General features: G+C 40.9%; 1 long non-coding RNA gene across 1 annotated transcript; it reads left to right on the plus strand.

Annotated features, from left to right (window-relative positions):
* The first annotated feature begins 154 nt into the window (after window positions 1-154).
* LOC126234750 (uncharacterized) lies at window positions 155-2455 on the plus strand. The gene is made up of 3 exons (XR_007544769.1): window positions 155-369; window positions 607-831; window positions 919-2455. It is a non-coding gene; the product is annotated as an uncharacterized LOC126234750 (long non-coding RNA).
* Window positions 2456-17427: the final 14972 nt, after the last annotated feature.

A 17427-nucleotide genomic window follows, 5' to 3' on the forward strand; every position in this document is an offset into this window, starting at 1 on the left:
GATTTTTTTCTTATACACTGTATATTTTTTCCATATTTCTTAATTCCTGTATTTCTTAATTCCTTGATAATTAATTATAATTATTTTTAATTAATGTACAAAAATTACACATTTGCAGTTCGGAAAATGTGAGCTTTAAGCTGTTTGCGGTTTGCAGGGATTATAAGCTTTTAAACAATGAGGTGTATTTGAAAAATACATCGGACGCGATTACTAACCGATTTCCTGCAGCCGTTCACTTAAATGACTGTAACTCAGTAACTATTAGATGTAGATAGTATCATTTATTATGTTTTTGGATAATTATGTACTCAAGTAGAGCATTAAAAACAATGGACATGGTTCTCAACCCAGCGAAAGATGATTAACGTAAGTACTCATTTTCTTTTATTGTAACATTGATAAAAAACTTAATTTCGTATATACAATTGAAAACTTGAAAAATCCCGAAATTCTATAGACAACAAAAATAATTACGATTTCTCGTTTTATATACGAATTAAGAACATTTTTCGTAAATTTTTGGCTGCAGTTCTATTTAGTGCTACAAATAATTTGTGTTGTCGCAGTAATAACTATTGTTAGACGCCATTCGCGTCTCTACAGGAGACGGAAGTGCAAAGAAAATGAAACCACTTCTCACAGATGTTGGCTGCTCTAGTTCGTGGTTTTCTAATGTTCGTCCCAATAATGGCACAGCTGAAGTGATGACAACAAGAAATAGTTCAAAATTGATACATCGTGTTGCCACAACAGCTGATTCCTCAAGCAGCAGTGACGAGACGGAACAAAAGAGAAGAAAGTTCAAAGGGAAACATAACAAAGACCAAGGTAAACAAAGGTTTCTGTAGCATAGTACATTTCGCAAAACAATATAATATAGGCATTTTATTTTAAAATTACGCATTTTTATTGCAGGAGAGATCTCCTTACAATCTACTGGGCAACGATTACATCTTTCTCCACTCATATCCACAGCGGAACGTAATACAACTATATCCTCACCAAACACTGTTAGCACACGACGATGTGAAAAAATGGATAAAAAGACCCGTAAAAGGAGTAGGAACCCAGCCTCATGGATAGTAAACAGAGCAAAAGAATCTCAGAGGTTTTGCACACATTGGTCGAAAACGTGCTGAAATAAAAGCAAGAGTAATGAAGCCTGGATGCGATCCTAACTTACGCCAACTAAAATGTCGTAAGTTAACTCAAAAAATCGGGCAGGATATTTTTGAAGTTCTGGCAGATTGGGGATCATAGCAGACAACAAGAGTTCGTCTGTCGACATGTGAAATATGTAGCAGGAAACAGATTCGAAATGTGGCAGAATCAAGAAGAAAATTTTCAAGACCATTCTCCAACAGTCGATGGGAATATCATTAATGTGTGTCAGAAAATGTTTCTGCACACTCTCTCTATTACAGATATGTGGGTGAGAACTGCCATGCAAAAACTGAGAACAGATGGAATTCTGTCACCTGAAATGAGAGGAAAGCATTCCAGAAGGGGAAATACAATAGGGCCTCAAAGGAGTCAGTGCGAGAGCATATAAACAGCTTTCCTTTATCACATTACACAACAAAAGAAACAAGCAGAAAATACCTCGATGCAGAACTGAGCATTGCAAAAATGCACATAATGTACCAGGAATGAACCAAGGAAAGAAAATATGCCACCATATATCCTCCTACATTAAGGCAATAAACTGATATATTCAACCAAGAATATAATTCCTCATTCTTTCGGCCTAAAAAGTATAAGTGTGAACTATGTGAGCTTTACGATGGTTCCTCTGGAGAGGAGAAAGCAAAGTTGGAAGACAAATACATGTCTCACACTGCCAATAAAACTACTGTCAGGGGTCCGAAAGAAAAAGACAGTGAGTTCAATCTTGGACAAGTCCATTATTAGTGCACGTTTCGATCTGCAGAAACTGTTGGCTACTTCTCAGTCTGATGTGAGCCTTTACTACTACAAACGGAAATATTCCACCTACAATTTTAGAGTATACGACATTGGAAACAAGGAAGGGCATTGCTATGTTTGGCATGAGGCCATTGCCTGTCATGGTCCAAATGAAAGCTTGCAAAGGTGGAAAAACATTCAACCTGTACTCTGACAGCTGTGGAGGCCAAAATAGAAAGAGATTCCTATTTTGTATGTTTGTCATTGCTTCTGTTAAGTTTGGAATTTCAATCACATCGCTTTCTAGAACGGGTTCACTCCCAGAATGAAGGTGACTCAATGCACGCTCTGATCGAAAGAAGAATCAGTCAGTGTACATTCCGGATCAATGGGTCACTTTAATTAGAATTAGTAACGTCAATAGAAAGCCATACACAGTTAATGAAATGAGTCAGGACTTAATTTACGACTTCAAGAAAGTAGTGCAGAAGCAACAGTGGATGTATGACACTAATCAAAATAAGGTGATGTGGAGTAAAGTATGGGAAATTGCCCACCATACGAAGTGTACTTTAAGTACACTTACCAGGAAGAAGCACAGTGCATCTTTGCCCAGAAGCGTTCTAGAGGACGACAGTTACCATCCTGCGACATCCTTGAACAGGCATATCATGGAATCTTACCCATCAGTGAACTGAAGTTGAAGGATCTCTTGTCCTTATGTGACAGCAAGTGCATCCTAAGTGTTTATCATCCATTTTATCAAAGCTTGGTTTCAACACAAACTGGTACACCAGAACAACATGATGTGTGAAGTACAGATTATAATGGTACTTTAATTACGTAACCATTACGGCAGCTCACCTGAACCTCTCGATACCAGCAATATTCTAATGTGTTTCTGTAAAGTAGTTGACATATTTCTGAGACAACATTCAGATTTGATTTCATTAATGTAGAGGTACTTTGATACATCGATATGTTTGTATTGCAATGATATTATTCCTATGTGTATTCTTTCTTTTGTCACTATGATCTTTGATATACTTGTAACTCTGATTTTTGGGCGCGTAAGCGGTTGTTGGAGAGTCTGACATTGAAAAAGTCAAGTCTTGGACGTCATGTTGGAAAGACGCATATTGTAGTCAGCTTATAAAATGTAACTTTAACAGTGAGGTAAATGTTTTCAAGTATGTTTTGTATTGTGAAGTGATTGTGTTACGTGATATTGCAGCAAAAGTAATAAAAAAGAAGTGTAACTTAAATTCGGGGTGCTGATTACTTTTTTTACATCACCATTGTCCTGCAAAAGTGTAATATTTAAGAATGGTTTGTGAAACACATCTATAAAACTTTTGATTATCTCATAACAAAACCTAGACCTCTTTGCATCCGAGCTTGGAATCATCACCACCTAGATTTTCGACGATTGAGCCATGATTTTACAATGAGACCAGAGTGGGAAACACGAAAAGGTGAGTGCCTAGTTTATTCACTATTACATGAAATGACTTTATTAACTGTGCTCTAATGACACCTGCCACAAAATAACTTTGTTGCTGCTCAAAAATGCAGTATTTAGCAGGTGAGCAACACCACAATCATTATTAAATTTTGACCTTTGTTGTTGTAGGGTTGTTAGAAGATGAATGATGAGCTATTGTCAAAATTGCTCAAAAAAATTTTAATACCTTATTTAAGTCAGTTTTTGTTATCATAAAGCAATTGTAACGCAACTTAGATAGAAATATTCTGTATACTTTTCCAGAGAAAAACATCATAAGCCCAAAAACTATACTTTTGGAAAAGGGTGGAGCACATTAGTACAGTACATTTAAATCTCTTCGTTTATAGCTGTTCACCTGCAAAGTTTCATTACGATTTAAATAAATTCTGATTTACACTGTTTACTTGAGCTTTCTTCTGCTTCTCCTGTAAAATTGACAATTTTGAGTTACGATGTTAATACTTGAGGCCGTCGATATATCGACAGCCAGACTTAATCATGATTGTCTGGAAAATTTCTTTTCCAGAATTCATGGCCTTTGTGTCTTCTTCAACAATCCCATACCTTTCAAGGTGAAAAACAAAATTCGTTTACTGATACTGACTAAGTGCAAGTGAAATACCTCTGTCTTTCAGTGCTTCGATTTCAGAGGACAGAAATGAGAATTCTGCTTCTGAAAACTACCCGACACCTGCTGATGAAACTAGGGAGGTATTTTGCAGACAGGATGCCTTCCACTGAAAAGAAGGTGCATCCCACATGAGTGTGCAAAGTTTGTGCAGAAAAAACAACTGTCCAATGGAAAGTCTTCAAGAAAAGAAACAGTATGATGGTGTCGTGACTAAAATTCCAATGTGCATGCCAGAGTTTTCCAAATTGTACCATACAAGGGCAAATTATAGTTAAATGTACAGATAGGAATCTGTGCATAATTTTTTCACTAAATATATACTGAAACGTAAATAAAATTAGTATCCTAAAGTTGTATTTAAGTGTGCCTTTTATTTTACAAATGGATCAAATGGGAACCTTTCCCTCTAAAAAATGTTTCCGTATCTTTAAATAAGATTATAAGAATGAAATCTTAGTTGATTAAAGAGATGCCAAAAATGCCAATTCTGTTGCATGCATGCATGCATGCTCCAAAGGGTTTGGGGCTCAAAGTGTTAAAATATCTAGCAGGATACGCAGCGTTCAAGTGCAAAAACGTTGACAGTTCTTTGGGAAACACAACAGAGCAGTGTGTTGTTGATACAAAATTAAGTCTGAAGCAAGACTGGATTACTATTTTTCAAAATGGGGCCTCATTTCTCCCTCTACTGACTGGTCTGCTAAAATACATGAGTTAGAAATTATATTTGCTGACAGATTAAAACTGTGTGCCCGACCGAGACACGAACTCAGGACCTTTGCCTTTCGCGGGCAAGTGCTCTACCATCTGAGCTACCGAAGCACGACCCACGCCCAGTACTCACAGCTTTACTTCTGCCAGTATCTCGTCTCCTACCTTCCAAACTTTACAGAAGCTCTCCTGCGAACCTTGCAGGACTAGCACTCCTGAGAGAAAGGATACTGCGGAGACATGGCTTAGCCAAAGCCTTGGGGATGTTTCCAGAATGAGATTTTAGTGAAAATCTCATTCTGGATTATATTTGCTGCTTTTAAGGGATCAAATATTTCTCATTGTAGTAGAGTGCGGAAAATAGTTCAATTATACGTCAGAACAAGAAGTTTTATACAGATTAGGGATTTAAACAAAAGTGCCAAAATTGATGCAATGAAACTGAATTCAGCAAGGAAGAATCAGCTCTGGTTAGCGTCACCTTCAGCACCTTCGACGTTATTTCTGCAACAGCTTTGTAAGATAAGTTTGGATATTATTATCTTTTTATTACAAAAAATGTGTAAAATAGGCAGTGCCCAATTGTAAAACATTTACCATAGTCTGATGCCTAAAACACAAGCATGAATGCGGATGCTAAGATCGGCCACTAGTTTTGCGTGGCGATATATCATCATTGCTACAAATATTTAACATATTTCTTTCGGAAGCCTTATACAGGGTGGCCCAAAAAGGATGGTCACATTTTAAATAACTATAACTCCATCAGTTTTACAAATTAATTTTATTCAATTACGTAACTAAATGCTCCCAGGCACCCAATTACAAGAACTAACCACAAAAAATCATGTACGGAAAATGACTTCCGGAAGATGGTGTCCTTCCTCGGTGATGCATTCCACAAGTCTTTCCTCGAAATTTTCCATCACTTTCACTACTGTTTCTTCTTGAATTGCCATAATTTCCGCACTGATTGCCTCCTTCAGATCAATTAAGTTTCGGGGCTTCTGTACGTAGACTTTTGACTTTAGGTATCCCCAAAGAAAAAAATCACAGGCTGAGAGGTCAGGTGATCTCGCGAGTCACTGTGACTGTAGCGTTGTTCTCAAAAAAATAAGGACCAACAATCCCCAATCTTGAAATTCCACACCAGACTGTTACCTTAGCACTATGAAGAGGCTTTTGGTGCAATTCTCTGGGATTATCTGCTGCCCAGTACCTGCAGTTTTGTTTATTGACATAGCCGTCTAAATGGAAATGGGCTTCATCTGACATAAGAAGCACAACATCATTATTAGAGTACAAGATGTCAAGCATTGATTCACAAAATCGTCTTCGCTGCTCAAAATCACGATCATACAGCTTTTGCGTGATCATAATTTTGTATGGGTGAAACTGTAACTCACGGCTTAAAATACGCTGCAACGAACTACGGCTGAGGCCTAAAGTTTGAGCACGACGCCTAGTGGAACGACGCGGGCTTTGCAGCACTGACGCTCTAACATCATCAATGTTCTGTGGAGTAACTGCCGTACGTGTACGCCCTGTAGATTTACCACTTTTGACAGACCCTGTTGTCCGGAATGCAGTCACCCAACGTGATATGGATCTGCGATCTGGAATGGGTCCATCACGCGCTACACCAAAACGTTGTCGAAACAATCGTTGCACAGTAATAAACGATTCATCATTTCTGAAAAACTGTTCCACAGCAAAAATTCGATGCTCGACCGTCCACTGCGCCATCTCGTGGCAAACTGGGTGTAATGGCCGACTTGCAGACGGCCGGCAGTGGTCCCCCCTCCTCACCTTTCAATGGTACTACGCAGTTCAAATCCGACCATCCTTTTTGGGCCACCCAGTATATAATATTAACATGAAGTGTGCTCAACTCTGAGCGCGAAGCTAGGTTATATGAGAAGAGACGTGAAAACGATGTTGCAATCTCCTCTACTCTACAAACAGTGACTGCTGCCGTCTGGCTGCTGGGTGACATAAGTCGCTGACCAATGAGAGCGCAGTAAGCCAATCTGGTATACCTTTTTTATTCTGTGTTCCTTGGAGTGATCTTTTGCAATGGTGAAAAGAAGTCTTATCAGATTCAGAGATTGAGCTACAGCTTTTAGACAGTTTTAGACAAAATAGGCACAGGATAACAGCAGCAATCTTAAAAAAAAAAAAACCACCCAAAGAAAAGAGATAAAGCCTTGCTTCCCAAGTTCCGTGGTATTTTTTCTAAAATTCTGTTGCCTTTTTTACAACTAAAAGTATTTCAAGCAACACATCAATGTACAATAGTGAATATGTTCTGCAAAAGAAAGTCAAAATCAGTTCACACTGTGGATATAAATATTGATTGATATTGCCCCTTATTTTATTGTTTTTTTTTAATTATTTCGTTCATTAATGTAACAGTTTGAAGAATAGTTTGATAGTGATTGAGTTTGTGTCAACTTTTGTATAAAATTGTAAATTATTGTGTTTTGTGCAACAAAAAATTTAACAAATGGTTAATTTATTAACTTGCCATGCTGACTGTCATAGGTTCAAAGCTTGTCAAATGGTATGAAATTATTTCTGAATGTACTCAAAACAATTTGATAATCACTTTACTCACTCAAGTAGTTTAAATGTACTTTTTTCTAATTCTGTGCCATGTCATTTTCGTAATTAAATTGACTATCTGCTCTTATTTTTCCTACTTTTTTAGTCTGGAATGTTCCTGTGCTGCAATCAAGTTCCCGCGAGGACTACTCACTGGACAGTAATGCAGTAGCTCATGTAACCAGTGAGATGGTAGTTTCAGGTACCCAGTAAAAAATACAATTTGCTTTTAGCACTGAAATGGGGGACAAGAAAGGAGCCTCCACGAAGAGTATGTGAATGCAATACACTGGCGTCCCCTGGGCAGTTGTATACCGGCTGATCCTTTCACTCCAGAAGCAACATGACAATCCTACAGAAAAAGGACCTTATCAGGCCCAGCACTGACGATTATCTCCGTAAATATTGAAGGCCTGTCTGCATGCAAAGAACGTCTACTACAAGACCTCTGTCAGAAAGAGAAATGTGACGTCCTGTGTCTACAAGAAACTCACAGAGATAGCACACTCAAAAGACCCAAGATAAACGGCATGTGACTAGTAGCTGAAAGGCCACACCGACAGTATGGCAGCGCAATCTTTACCAGGCCAAACATACAGATCCTTTCAAGCAGTATAAACGACATCAATGATACTGAAGTGCGAACCATTGAACTTAGTGACTGCACTGTTACATCAGTGTACAAACCACCAACTGTGGACTTTTCCAGCTCTAAAGTAAACAATTTTAATAAAGACAGAATTAATTTTGTAATCAGTGATTTCAACAGCCACAGTACGCAGTGGGGCTACCAAGAAGACGACAATGGCACGGCTGTGATCTGCTGGGCCGAGCTAAACAACCTAAAACTGATACATGACAATAAACTGCCTGCTTCCTACAACAGTGGCAGATGGGGGAGAGGTTATAAGCTGGACCTCATCTTCATTAGCCATCAAGTAACGTCCCAATGCTCAAAAGGAGTTTGCTCACCAATACCAAACACCCAGCACCGTCCAATAATGTGCCAGATCACATCTGTTGTTAAACCCCATAGCGTACCTTTTCGCCGTAGGTACAATTTTAAGAAAGCAGAATGGTCAACCTTTCAAAACCTCATGGAAGATTCTGTAAACAACCTACCACCTGAACCAAGATTCTATGACAATTTCGTGAAGGCTGTGCAGTGGTGTTCCAAGCAATTGATCCCCAGAGGATGCAGAAGCAATTATGTTGAAGGCCTTACGTCAGAATTAGAGGATCAGTTGCAGCAATACCTGACACTGTTTGACGCAAACCCTCTATCTGCGGAAACTATCACTGCGGGCGAGCAGCTAACCAAGTCACTAGCTAAGACCAGGAGAGAGAAATGGCTGAGGACAATAGAGGAATTGGACATGAAAAGGAGCAGTCAGAAAGCCTGGACACTCCTTTAACGTCTCAACAATGACCCGACTTTCTCTCCAGGATATGCTCCCGTCACAGCCAACCAAATAGCCCACCAGCTTCTCAAGAATGGGAAACCCGACACCAAAATCAGGAAGTCCGAGACCAAAATAGACAGGATTGAACACCAAGAAAATTCAACTCTGGCCACCCCTCTCACAATGGCAGATCTGGACAAAGCCATAGCGAAATGCAAGCCAAGGAAGGCCCCGGGTCTGGACGGGATTTTTGTTGAACAGATTAAACACTTTGGTCCCAACGTTAAACAATGGCTACTGAAACTGTTTAACAATCGCATGGAAAAAGGCCAGATTCCCACAATCTGGAGGAAGGCTAAAGTTATTGCCATTTTAAAACCAGGCAAAAATGCTGATGACCCCAGAAATTTCCGACCCGTATCACTTCTCTGCCATATCTTTAAAATCTTTGAAAGAATACTCCAGGATCGCCTCTCCAGTGCCATAGAACCCTACCTAATCCTCCAACAAGCAGGTTTCCGCCCAGGGAAAAGCACTACATCTCAGGTAATTAACCTCATGCAGCTGATTGAAGACGGCTATGAGAACCGGAAAATAACCAGTGTCGCCTTTATAGACTTGACAGCCGCATATGACACCGTCAACTTACGTCTGCTAATGAAGAAGCTGTATGCCATTACCAGGGACTTTAAATTCACTTCCACAGTTAGAAGTCTGTTAGAGAACCGTAGGTTCTCTGTGGAATTCCAAGGGATGCATAGCAGGTGGCGGGCCCAGAAAGATGGTCTCCCTCAGGGCAGCATACTGGCACCCTTACTTTTTAACATATACACCAACTATCAACCACTGCCAGCTGGTACGGAAAACTATATCTACGCCGATGACCGTGCTATGGCCATACAGGGTGACTCCTTTGAGGATGTTGAGACAAAGCTCACGGATGCGCCTTCCATCTCCGTAACAAGCAGGCATCCCGTAAGCTGTGTGTCTTCTGGAAGGACACACTCCTCGAACACTGCGTTAACCCCAAATACCTAGGAGTAACCCTAGACAGGGCTCTGACGTATAAACAGCACTGTATTAACACCAAAATGAAGGTGAGCGGCAGTAATAATATTCTTCGGAAAATAACGAACTCCTCCTGGGGCACAAAGCCAGAGGTAGTGAGGACCACAGCACTAGCAGTTTGCTTCCCAGCAGGCGAATATGCAAGCAGTGTCTGGTACAACTCTACCCACGCTAAACAGGTCGACATTGCTCTTAACGAGACCTGCAGGCTCGTCACTGGATGTCTGAAACTGACGCCAACAGACAAGCTCTACCATCTTGCTGGGATTGCACCTCCTGCAGTGCGAAGAGAAGCGGCAGCCTATAGGGAAAGAGCGAGGGCTGAGATGGCAGAGAGCCACCCCCTCCACAAAACTCAGCCAGCCACCAAACGCTTGAAATCTAGACGCAGTTTTCTCAGAGCAACCGAAGATTTTAGCGACCAACCTGTATCTAGGGTGGAGAGATGGAAGCGGTCGGGAGAAGGGCACTGGATGGAAGCAAAGGAAGAATTGGCACCAGGTTACGATGAGGACTGGGTGGTCTGGGGATCACTAAACAGGCTACGCACCAACACTGCACGGTCAAGAGATAACCTTCTGAAGTGGGGATATTCTACTACATCTAATCTCTGTGACTGTGGAGAGGTGCAGACGATCCAGCACATGTATAACTGCCCTGAATGTCCTTCACACTGCACTTTAGAGGATCTGATGTTGGCAACCCCAAATGCTGTCGACGTAGCCCGCTTATGGGCCAAATGCCTATAACATTTTGTTTCTGTGCACATATATTTGTATATATATATTTTCATATGCCTGTAATTAATTTTTTTTCTGTGTGTTATTCATTTTTTTATATTCCTGTATCCATGGTGCTTCTGACACGAATAAAAAAAAAAGCACTGAAATCTAACTTTTTCTGTGTTGAGTGCCCATAGATGTCAGCTTTAATAGCTGTGAACAAAGTGATTGTGATATTAGTTCTGCAGCAAATTGTTGACTTGTTTTTTCCGATACATTGCACATCATGAAGTTGTGGTTAGCTTAGGACACGAGTTTGAATTCAGAGCTATACAAAGCGTCTCCTGCTGCACTTCAGTCATTGGTCAGTTAAAACCCGCTGCTGACAGAGCCTCTCACATTTCGGACTATCTTGCGGTGGCCATTTCCAATACTTCTCCGTGTCACATATTAACCGCATTTGACGAGTGGAAATCAATAACGGGCCGAGCGGGGGGGGGGGGGGGGGGGGGGGGGGGGGGGGGGAACATTCCAAGTGCCACTGCCAACAACCTGGAAAGTGGACTAACCGCTACGATCATTTCTAATAGTGCATATGTATAAGGCCCGACAGATGGCATTAGCTATATGTGCCGACCCACAGGAGAGGCTGAAGTGGGTGAAGTGCCAAAAAGCTTTGCCACTGTTTGCGAGTAGTCTGCGACAGTACTGTGCAGCCACACTCCGCTAGTTTTCTGTTAAACTCATGAAAGTACTTTGTGAAAAATGATGAATTTACACAGTGATACATGCAGAAAAATGAAGAAGGGAGAATCAGTTCCAGATGAAAGAAAGCTTTTAAGAAGTGACAGAAAATCTTGTGTAAATAGTAAAAGCTCGTTGGTAGAAGCAAAAACTGAGCCTACAGAAGAGGTGAGCTGGGAAAGCGGTCTGGGTGGTGCCTCCGGGTGGAGGTGTGTTGCCTTCCGTAACTGTTAGAACTGCCAGGAGACCCTCTGATTCCCGGAAATCTTTCGATTTATTCCGAAGTGTTCTTGTGGCTCAGAGGAACCTGAGTGGGATGGGGACTGCAACGTTCTATCCCATGGCCCTGGCACTCAGTAGCCCCCTTGGATGGGGTGAAGCTAACATGGGAAGGGCTGTCCATGGATGACATTAAAAGGCTAGCCCTTAATGGGCTGCAATCCTCACTGGGCTGCACTGGCCCACAGTGAATTATCGAAAGTGGTGGGCGAGACGTGGTTGGCCATGCTCCCCCAGTACAGTCCGTGCCAGGTATCAGAGCTTCATGACCGTTACTCTGAAACAGCCGGATAGCCACTGTGCATGCACAGTAGTGTGCAGCTGTGCCCAAATACGTTCGGCTGCCCTCAGTTTGCCACATGTGTCCATTGTGAGTATAGTACAAGTTCTACCTTTGTGTGCTTTTTCAGTATTTGTATTATTAGTGCGCAGTAACTTCATACTGAATATGATGTCTATTAGTACCTAAAAACTCAAAGGCAGAAAACTGAATAGTCAGTCACGGGAGACTGTACATTACGTTTTAATGTTTATGGAGGCTGAGTCCTCTCAGGGGAAGAACATTCCCGTGGAGCAAGCTCAGCTGAGAGCTGAAATAGCAACAGGCTTTTCGTGTAGCACTATCCAGAAAATTAAAGGGGAAGGCAAGCTATCTGAATATTGCGGGAAAAGGAAATTTGAAACTCCAGATAAAAAGTGTCAAATGAATTATAGATGTTGACAGTTTTGAGGAGGCCCTTCATAGGAGAGTTGTTTACAACTTTTACCTGGCTGAAAAATGTGTGCCTATAGTGGAAGGAATTAAACAGAAGTTTAAAGAAGCAGACTTTCAAGGTAGCAACACTAGTAAGGCAGCTACTAAGGAAATTCGGTTTCCACTGGGAGTTCTGACAGGTTGGTGTTAGTGGGAAGTATCCAGATAACACTAACACCAACCTATCAGAACTCCGGAGATGGGAACTCACCCTTCAGTATATCCTCTCTTCCCGTTACCCACCAGGCCTCAACCTTCGCTAATTTCAAGTTGCCGCCGCTCATGCTTCACCTGTCATTCAAAAACATCTTTGCCTCTGTACTTCCGCCTCGACTGACATCTCTGCCCAAACTCTTTGCCTTTACAAATGCGCGCGCGCGTGCGTGAGCGTATATCTGTCCTTTTTTCCCCCCCTAAGGTAAGTCTTTCCACTCCCGGGATTGGAATGACTCCTTACCCTCTCCCTTAAAACCCACATCCTTTCGTCTTTCCCTCTTTCCTGATGAAGCAACCATGGGTTGCGGAAGCTTGAATTGTGTGTGTGTGTGTGTGTGTGTGTGTGTGTGTGTGTGTGTGTGTATCAACATAGGAACGCTTTCGTTTGGTATGTTATATCATCTTTGTTTTTAAACAGATTTTAGTTATACATACTAGGCAGAGTCGTTATCTTGAGTTCTTTAAAGTGTTTTTCGCACCTTTTTCTTGGTGCTAGACACAATATATATCTGCTTTCTTCTGCCACTTGAAGATGGTACTTGAACCAATTGAGTTACCCCATAATAGCACTCCATACTGCAATGGAAGAAAGCAAAATACGCAGAAATTAATAAATGGTTACTAATAATGTGTCATGTTGTGCAGTAGGAAGAGAGTGTAGCAAGTTTGCTACACACGTAATTTTGAGTTTTTTATGTAAATGGAATTCCAGTAACACATTTTGTGTCTTGTTTAAATGTCTTTAGATGAAGTAAACTACTTCAGTTTTTGTTTTATTTATAGATAAATGATTGGCCCTGCACCAGTCTCTGCTCATTTTAGTTGCAACTTTGTTATATTCTGAGACAGTAAAACAAAAGCTGCAAGGTATAAAGATTAACTATTTAACAACAGGTTGTTGGATATCAGCTTGCAATGAAAGTTATATGGTTGTGACTGGACACTTCATAACTGAACACTTCCAATTACAGTCTGTACTTCTGAACTGCAGTCATTTCAGTGGTGCCCATACAAGCCCAAATTTGCTTACAGCTTTGGTTTAAATTACAGATAAATTTGGTCTTGGTGGCAAAATTTTAATGGTGGCCACAGAGAATGCACCAATTATGAAAAATGCAGTTTCCACTATTCTAAAGTGGGAACGTTTTGGTTATTATGCCCATACACTTAATTTAGTTGTGCAAGATGCATTTAAAACGTTCGGGAAGTCAACAAGAAAGTGAAGACAAATATTTTTTTTTTAAGAAGCAGCAGCAGCAGCAGCAGCACAACAGAGCGGCTCTTAACATGCCGACAGAACAGAGGCACAGTAGACATTAAGAAATTGATACAGGACTTGCTCACAAGATGGAATTCTACCCTGTTTATGTTGGAACATATTGTTGAATTATCAGAGGCAGTAAAAATTACAGTTGTCCTTTGTAACAGGCCAACAGAACTTCCATCACAGTTAAAAGATGTGGGAAATTTGCTCTGAACTCTAATTTTGAAACCGTACAAGCAGGTCTCAAGGCAGCTCAGTGCAGAGAACTACCCAACTGGCAGCTTGATAAGTTAATAATTTACTTTATTTGGCTCACGTAAGTTCAGTGTCATTTTATTGTATACTTTTATTATGTGTTGTGTAGTCTTCAGTATATCAGTCTCAATTTTCAGGTTATAGTTCTGACACATGGCCTTCTGGCAGTGTGTGATGAAATTGCCAAAATGTGGTTACATGAAGTTTCGATGAAAGCTGTTGATGCATTGAAAGAGGGACTTACTAACCTGTTTCAGAATCTTGAGCAGAACAAATCCATCGCCCTTGCTACTCTGCTGGATCCACGATTCAAACTGCTGGCTTTTCAGAACCAGACAGCAGCAGACAACACAAAGAAACAGTTAATATTGTTGCCCAGAAACTTGAAAAATGTAGGCCATAAGGTACTCAGCCTTCACAACAACCTGTTGAGCCAAATAATTTGGCAACTGAGTCTTCTCTGTGTGGGGCATATTTGATGAGTTTGCAGAATACGCACAGCCACAGGGGACGGGACAGTACAGTCATACTACTGTAGAGGTCCAAAGACATGTTGACAGCCCAGTCATTAGTAGAAATGATCTCCTGGCATGGTGGAGAAAAAATCAGTTCATTTACCCAACTATTGCAAAAGTAGTGCAAGAGAGATTCAATGTTGTTACAAGTTCTGTGCCTTGTCAGAGGTTGTTCTCTAAAAGTGGACATTTAATAAACGACAGAAGAACCCGTGCAAGCGATCAAATATACAAAAACTAATATTTTTGAATGCCAATGATACTTGTGATTAGACACTGTTGCTGGTAAGTTACACATGAGAACACAGTACATTCTTAAACGGCTCATAAACAGAATAGGTGTTTATGAACAAGAATAATTTTCATCTTCAACAAGTTTCTTACGTGCGTATATGGTCTTGCAGGAAATAGTGGACACTTGTGAAATTTGATTACATGGAGGTAACTAAGCACTTTCAACACAAGCAAACAAGACCCCACAACTGTATGATGCCTAGCGAAACTGTAAGATGTGAGTATTATGGAGTTTCATAATTCATGCAAAGAATAATTTTGCAGGAATAAGTTTTTTAAGATGTATGGGACATAATGACAATGGAGAGAAGCAATGAAGGCGAGCGAGGGTCAGACGCGCAGAAGCAAGCGGAAGTGTACCACGTGACTCACAGCCGATCATGCGCCAGTGACATTCTTGTCTTCATTACGTGCGGGTCGTGCTGTGTTTGGAAGTTGTAACTTTGAGTCACAGTGTCCTGTGCTGAGTGCTGACTGCCTTCATAGCATTCATTATGTGTTATGGTAAGCAATCATGCCAAGTGTTACACAAACAGGCAAGAGGAATAGTGTTCCGTGGGTAATAATACTTTAAGAGACAACCTTCCGCTCAATCCACACCGACACAATGTGTGGGTCGCGCCATTGCCAAATGCCAGGAGCAGACAGCTGAAGCCTGTGGTGTTGGTTTGGGGACCGTTCAGAAAATATCCAGTGAAGCTAAGTTGTCTACGCAAGCCTGCGGCTCAGCTGTTTTCAAATCAGCAGGGACGCAACACAACCGCAAAGAAGTGGGTAAGCTAGAAGATTTTGTGAAAAACGTTCTGCAGCGCATAGTGTTCAGGAAGTACGCTGAAGGCACATATCCAACAGCAGATAAACTAGTTTCACGTATGAAAGTTTGTATTAGGACAGTATCCAATGATACAAATTTTTTTGTGTCAAATGACCAAAGTCAAGCACCAGTTTCATTCAGAAGTATTACAGCCTTACAACTGGGCCAATACATTTCCTGTATGTATGGTGGAAAATGCTTGTTGGATTCCAAACCAACACATTACATCTGTCACTCCAGCTCCATCGGCAACAAGAATGGGCTGACACTATAGCTTGTTAGAATCAACTAATTGCTATTAGTAACAAATTTCAGCAAATGAATGAATAAGAATGAAATATTTTGTTTGGGATCCATAAAGAGTACAACTCGTACATGTATTTTTTTAATGTAATATAAATCTAAGTCTCTTTGGTGCAACAAGATTTATGGACCACTTTGATAGCACACTATGATGAATTTACCATAGTTTGATCTTTCGTTTTACAGCTAGGATACAGTACCCAAAAAGTTGAACAGGATCACGAAGTTTCAGCATGACAGGTCTCAGATCCTGAGTAATTGTAAATTTCGATCATTTATTCATTTAAGTCACAATGTTGAGAAATGTAATGAAAATATAAGTATATTTGTTCTTAAATGCAAAGTCTCCAAAATAAAAACAACTTTTTCTGATCAAACAAGGTGAGCTCTTTTCAATGGCGCCGAGAAAAATTAAATTTGAGTGATTCCTTTTGAGATGTGACCTTTTGAAAGTCAGCCAAAATTGACCGATTAAATTTTTTAGCACACTTTGAAGTTTAATAACTCATTATTTGAGCAATCTGGGTGCCACTTGCAGAGCTTTATGGCATGCTGGCAGGCTGCAGATAACTGAAGTATCAGCTTCAGAAAGTTACTCTTTCAGCAGCAGATACGAGGATAGATTCAAAAGTAAGGTTCCCACCTCTGTACCCTTACCGTGCATGGTAAAATGCAAAATCTGGCAATCCAACCATGTTCGCCGGATCCCCATGACCGATTCCAACAACCAGTGTGGCTTTGCAATGGTCAGTACCGGCCTGACAGCCAGAAGCGATGGAGCCCGTCAAAGCCATCACCACCAGGTGTGAAATTCGTGCAGTCACCTGATTTTTGCACCCAAGAAAGTTACCACCTGTAGAAATTCACTGGCACATCAGTGAAGTGTATGGGGAAACATGTATAAGCATTCAACACATCCGCAAATGGTGTAGGGAGTTTGCCAACGGCCGTCCATCTTCGACAAAGTTGTGGTGGAAGTTGAGCAAAACCTGCTCGAAGATGGGCAAATCACCATCCGGCAACTGGCTGCTCAAATTCCTGAGGCTTCTGAAGCTTCAAATTGACAGGATATTGACTGAAAAGCTAGGCTACCACAAGGTGTGCGCGCACATTCTTTCAGAAGTCCACAAACAGCATCGTGTTGACTGTGTTGTGAAGCTCTGGAGTTAATGCAATGAGAATAAGGAGGACTTCCTTGATTCCTTTGTTATGAGGGATGAATCATGGTGCCATTATGTTACTCCGGGAACAAAAGAACAATTTCGCCAATGGAAACACACCAGATCGCCACCATTCAAGAAGTTTAAGCAGCAGCTGTCAGCAGGAAAAATCATGGCATTGGTGTTTTGGGACCAGCATGGTGTACTGCTAATTGATTTTATGCCTAGAGGGACCACCATCAACTCGACAGGTTATTACGAGACCTTGAAAAAGC

The sequence above is a fragment of the Schistocerca nitens genome, chromosome 1 (genome assembly GCF_023898315.1).
Source record: "Schistocerca nitens isolate TAMUIC-IGC-003100 chromosome 1, iqSchNite1.1, whole genome shotgun sequence".
NCBI lineage: Eukaryota > Metazoa > Arthropoda > Insecta > Orthoptera > Acrididae > Schistocerca > Schistocerca nitens.